The sequence below is a fragment of the Lacerta agilis genome, chromosome 13, assembly GCF_009819535.1.
Source record: "Lacerta agilis isolate rLacAgi1 chromosome 13, rLacAgi1.pri, whole genome shotgun sequence".
In the NCBI taxonomy this organism is placed as follows: domain Eukaryota; kingdom Metazoa; phylum Chordata; class Lepidosauria; order Squamata; family Lacertidae; genus Lacerta; species Lacerta agilis.
The window spans coordinates 27111-33110 of NC_046324.1; the positions used below are offsets into that span (position 1 = coordinate 27111).

A 6000-nucleotide genomic window follows, 5' to 3' on the forward strand; every position below is an offset into this window, starting at 1 on the left:
TCTTTTTTGTAGTTTGAGTCCATTGACCCGTGTCCGCTTCTCTGGAGCAGCAGAAAACAACCTTTCTCCCTCCTCTATATGACATCCTTTTATATATTTGAAGATGGCTATTATATCACCCCTTAATCTTCTCTTCTCCAGGCTAAACATACCCAGCTCCTTAAGCCGTTCCTCATAAGGCATCGCTTCCAGGCCTTTGACCATTTTGGTTGCCTTCCTCTGGACACGTTCCAGCTTGTCAGTATCCTTCTTGAACTGTGGTGCCCAGAACTGGACACAATATTCTAGGTGAGGTCTGACCAGAGCGGAATACAGTGGTACTATTACTTCCCTTGATCTAGATGCTATACTCCTATTGATGCAGCCCAGAATTGCATTGGCTTTTTTAGCTGCTGCATTACACTGTTGACTCATGTCAAGTTTATGGTCTACCAAGACTCCTAGATGTACTGCTCTCAAGCCAGGTGTCACCCATCCTGTATTAGTGCCTTTCATTTTTTTGCCCAAGTGTAGTACTTTACATTTCTCCCTGTTAAAATTCATTTGTTTGCTTTGGCCCAGTTCTCTAATCTGTTAAGGTCATTTTGAAGTGTGATCCTGTCCTCTGGGGTATTAGCCACCCCTCCCAATTTGGTGTCATCTGCAAACTTGATCAGGATGCCCTCAAGCCCATCATCCAAGTAATTGAAAAAGATGTGGAATAAGACTGAGCCCAAGACAGAACCCTGTGGCACCCCACTAGTCACGTCTCTCCAGGATGAAGAGGAGCCGTTAATGAGTACCCTTTGGGTTCAGTCAGTCAGCCAGTTACAAATCCACTGAATGGTAGCATTGTCTAGCCCACATTTTACCAGCTTCTTTACAAGAATATCATGGGGCACCTTGTCAAAGGCCTTGCTGAAACCAAGATAGGCTACATCCACAGCATTCCTTTCATCTACCAGGCTTGTAATTCTGTCAAAAAATGAGATCAGATTGGTCTGACATGACTTATTTTTCAGAAACCCATGCTGACTTTTAGTGATCACAGCGTTCCTTTCTAGGTGCTCACAGACCGTTTGCTTAATGATCTGCTCTAGAATCTTTCCTGGTTTTGATGTCAGGCTGACAGGGCAGTAATTGTTTGGGTCCTCTGTTATGTACTGAGTTGAATAGGATCCAAAATGCAGCAGTCTGATTGGTCCTAGAACAATAGGATTCAGAATGCAGCAGTCTGATTGGTTCGCAGGAGCCACGAAATCCAGCTCCAGGTGGAAGTGAATCTGCAACGTGATTGGCCTACAGGAATTAGCTAATCACGTTTTAGCCCATTGTGTAAATAATGTATATAAAGCAGATGTTTTGGGGGAAATTCCATTCCTCGCTACTATGAGCTGAATAAAGAGCATGAAATCCACATTTGACACTGATTATATTTCACAGGCGACGAAGGTGGGATCCCGCTGAGCTGACCGCCACACACAGCACCGGCACCGCAGCACCGCAGCATGCGGCACCGCTGCTTCACTCAGAATGGCAACCAACAGCAGCTTCTCGCTGTTCAAACCAGCATCAGGAGACTGGGAAGGATACGCCTCCCGTTTCACCTTCCTCCTAGAAGCTAAAGGGGTCACCAATGACGCCAAGAAGAGGGCAATATTCTTCAGCGTCTGTGGAGAGGAGACGTTCAAAATCGACTGGGCTCTCCTTGCGCCTGAAGACGTCGCTACCGTTCCCTACTAAACAATATTGGAACGGCTAAAGGGGCACTTCTCGCCACAGCCCTTGGTGGTGGCTCATCGAAATGCCTTCTACACAAAGTGGCAAGCCCTTGGGGAAACCATAACTGGGTTTGTGACCTCCCTCCTCCAAGCCGCTCTGTTCTGCAACTTCTCAGAGTTGGAGAACATGCTTTGTGAAGCTGCAACGACGCCTCTACGCCAAGAAGGACCTAACGTTCCAAGTCGCTCTGGAGGAGTCCCTGGCAACGGAAGCCCCCGAGAGGTCGACGCAAGAGGCACGGCTGAGCCTGCCATCCCAACCAAAGGTCCACCACGACAACTCAGGATCCGACAGGGAGGAGGTGCACAGAGTACAGCAGTGCACTCAAGTAGTGCACACACCACAGCTGCCTCAACAAGAAGGAGGGAACTGCGCAAGCTGTGGGGAGAGTCACGAGAGGAGGACTTGCCGTTTCCGCAACACAGAGTGCAGGCAGTGCAGAAAAATCAGGTCACATCGCCCGGGTGTGTCGGGCTCGCCCCACCCGATGACAGGCATCAGATGACTGACCCAAGAGCCCCAGGTCCCCCCGGCCCAACGCACCAAGGCAACTTGACGGAGATCACGGACTGCCAGGTTGCCCCACCCCAACATAGAGAAAATTTATGTAGAGGTACAGATAGAGGGGGCTCCGTGCCGCATGGAGCTTGACACGGGTTCAACTCTATCCATAATCTCGGCATGGACCTTAAGGAAACTGTGCCCTAGTGGGGGTCCCAAACTCAGGCCGGCCCCATTCACCCTCCGGGACTTCCAATGTAAGGTCCCCACAATGGGGGTGGGGACCTTCAGGGCGCAATATTGAGGGCTGACACGGCAACTGGATTTGCTTGTTCTCAAAGGCTACATTAGCTTACTGGGATTGGCATGGTTTGGACCACTGGGGCTAGCTGTCACCGGGGTGAACCGCACTAGCTTACAAATGGACGTGGATGCCATATGCAAGGAGTTTCTGGGGGTTTCGATGGGAAATTGGGACAGTATACAGCCCCCCCATTGCTCTACAGCTTGACCCTGCAGTACGACCTGTCAGGCTCAAGGCCCGCCGGGTCCCGTTCACCCTGAAACCCCGTATAGACAAGGAATTGGACCAGCTCATGGAGCAAGGAGTGCTGGAGCCTGTGCCTAATGCTCCCTGGGAAAGCCCAATCGTCATACCTGTCAAGCCTAATGGTTCAGTCTGCATCTGCGCAGACTACAAATGTACCATAAACAAGGCCCTCATGGCCCACGCATACCCAGTGCCAGTGGTCAGCCATGTCCTCGCCACCCTGGCTGGGTCAATTTTTTTTGGCAAGCTGGACTTGGCACAAACCTATCAACAGCTGCTGGTGGATGAGGGCACAGCAGAGGCACAGACAACTGTGACGCACAGAGGAGCATTCAATGTAAAGCGGCTGCAATTCGGTGTCAGCCTGGCACCAGGCATATTCCAGAATCTAATGGACTCTCTCCTTAAAGGGATTCCTGGCCTCACCCCCTTCTTTGATGATGTGTTGATTGCCGGGCCCACACCAGATGAGTTTGAGGACCGCCTCCGCACCGTTCTGCACCATTTCCAGATGGCGGGTCTCAAGGTGAAGTGGGAAAAGTTTCTACTAGGAGAGCCTCAGGTGGACTTCCTGGGATTATGGTGGACACAGAAGGGGTCCACCCGACTGGGGACAAGGTACGGGCCATTTGTGATGCCCCAGCGCCCAAGGGCAAGACTGAACTTCAGGCCTCCTTGGGACTATTGAACTTTTACCATGCCTTCCTCCCCCATACTACTGGACAAGTGAGCCAGTACCAGGAGGCCGCATTCCAGGCAGTCAAGGACTTGCTTGTTTCAAACTCGGTCTTGGCACACTTCGACGAGAGGTTGCCGGTGGTGCTAGCATGCGACGCCTTGCCCTACGGCATCAGTGCTGTCCTGGGACACCAGCTCCCGGATGGAAGAAAGGTGCCGGTGGCATATGCTTGCCGCAGCCAAGAGGAACTACTCACAAATCAACAAGTGAAGGGAGTAAAAAAATTCCATGATTTCTTGTACGGGCGGCCCTTTACCGTGGTGGCTGACCACAAGCCGTTGCTTGGCTTGTTTGCCCCCAAAAAGCAGACCCCCCAAGTGCTGTCTCCTTGCATCCTCATGTGGTCAATTTTCCTTGCCAGCTACCAGTATGCACTGATTCACAGCCCTGGGAAGGTGATGGGCCACGTCGACACCCTCAGCAGGCTACCACTACCAGAACAGGCCCCGACCCAGCGCCCGCCCAAGAGGTTATGAGCCTGGAGCTGCTTCCTGACCGCCCCATTCAGGCACAAGAAGTTCCACAGCATTCCAAGAAAGATAGGGTCATCTCCTGGGTCCTGGACTGGGTGTGGAGGGGATGGCCCAGTAGTAGCCCCGGGCCAGAATTCGCTGGCTACACAACCCGTAAACATGAACTGTTGGCCCACAAGGGGTGCCTGTTATGGGGAAGCAGCGTTGTCATTCCCCAGCCCCTTCACAAAAGGGTCCTTACACGAGACACACCCAGGGGTAGTGAGAATGAAGGTCCTCGCCAGGAATTATGTGTGGTGGCCGGGGATTGACAGAGAGATAGAGGCTGGGGTCAAACACTGCCAGGTCTGCCAAGAATCCCGCCCGGATCCCCCAAGGGCCCCAGTCCAGTCCTGGGAGTCCACCCGAGCACCATGGTCACGCCTGCACGTGGACTTCACGGGCCCCTTCCAGGGGAAAACATTCTTCATAGTGGTGGACTCCTACACCAAAATGGCTGGAACTTGCACTGGTACCATCTACTTCTACGTCCGCAGCCATCCGGGTACTACGTAGGCTGTTTGCAACCCATGGGCTCCCTGACACTCTCGTCTCAGACAACGGAACCGCATTTACATCAGAAGAATTCCAGACCTTCACAGCGCAGAATGCCATCTGCCACATCCGCTCGGCGCCATTCCACCCTGCCACCAATGGCCAAGCAAAGCACATGGTGCGAACCACCAAGGACACCCTCTGCCGCATGACACAAGGGGACTGGGAGTACCGCCTTGCCACATTTCTACAGTTCTGTGATTCTATGATGGACAGAAGGCTAGATCAGGGATCTCCAACCTTTTCAGTAACCCATTTCTTCATCATTGACCATATATTCATCATTGACCATATATTTGCATGGTGGAAGTACTCCTGTTGCAACCCACCTTGGATCAGGCCACAACACACAAGTGGGTCCTGACCCACTAGCTGAAGACCAGTGGCCTAGATGGCATTTAAGGGTGAGTATTTATTTAGTGGCCTAGATGGCATTTAAGGGTGAGTATTTATTTAGCTAGTTGTTTTCTTACATTTATATCCTGCTTATATTTGCCCTTTTCCAGGTACCAAAATACTGATTCCAGGCATTCCAAGCATAAGTCTTACCCTTCCTCTCTGGGAAACCACAACTGTGTCCACCCCAATCCCAGAACCCTTCAGGATAGATAGAGGAGCAGAATGAAGGGAACACCACCTCCAGAGCATGAGACCAGGCCTGATCCTTCACCCTGAGCACTTTGGAGGGGGTGGGGAATAAAACTTAAATACAGGGCACAAAAACAATGCCTTTTTCATCTCCTTTTTAGGGGCATGGTCTGTGGGGCAGCATCTGGAGAATACAAGCAATTTCTTCTGTGTCTTTCTAATTCTCTGGAGGGGCTACAATGCCACATTTCTAAGAGAGGGGGCACCTGGCCTAACTAGCAAGCAAAGGTCTTAGGATTTCAGTTACCAATCAAAGTAGCAATCGGTTGCTTCTGTTACCCATACCGTCCACTGATGCTGCTTCTCTGGATGGAATGGAAATCAGGATGTAGACTTCAAATAAGGAGTGGGGATGTTACTCAGCTTTCCAATTCCTCCTCTACCCCTCCTTTTTGGAACATAAACAATGCCTCATGTTGCAATTCGCTCCCAGGTTGCCCAGGCGATGCTGATGCAAGCGTGGAACCAGACTTGTTTATTTCCATATTGCCATGGTTCTGGCAGAATATTCTCTCTCTCTCTCTCTCTCTCTCTCTCTCTCTCTCTCTCTCTCTCTCTCTGTGTGTGTGTGTGTGTGTGTGCTGCTAATACAAGTCCTCCTTCCTTGCAACCAAGGGGGAGGGAAAGCCACTACCCCAAAATACCACATTTCCTTTCATTATGGAGGAGGGGTTCTAAGACCCATGGGCATAGCTAGGGGGGGGGCGGGGGGAAGCTGCCCCCTCATCAAGTAA

At 51.3% G+C, this 6000-nt stretch overlaps 1 pseudogene; it reads left to right on the forward strand.

The window, feature by feature from the left end:
- The first annotated feature begins 1487 nt into the window (after positions 1-1487).
- On the forward strand, positions 1488-5718 carry LOC117056899 (annotated as a pseudogene).
- Positions 5719-6000: the final 282 nt, after the last annotated feature.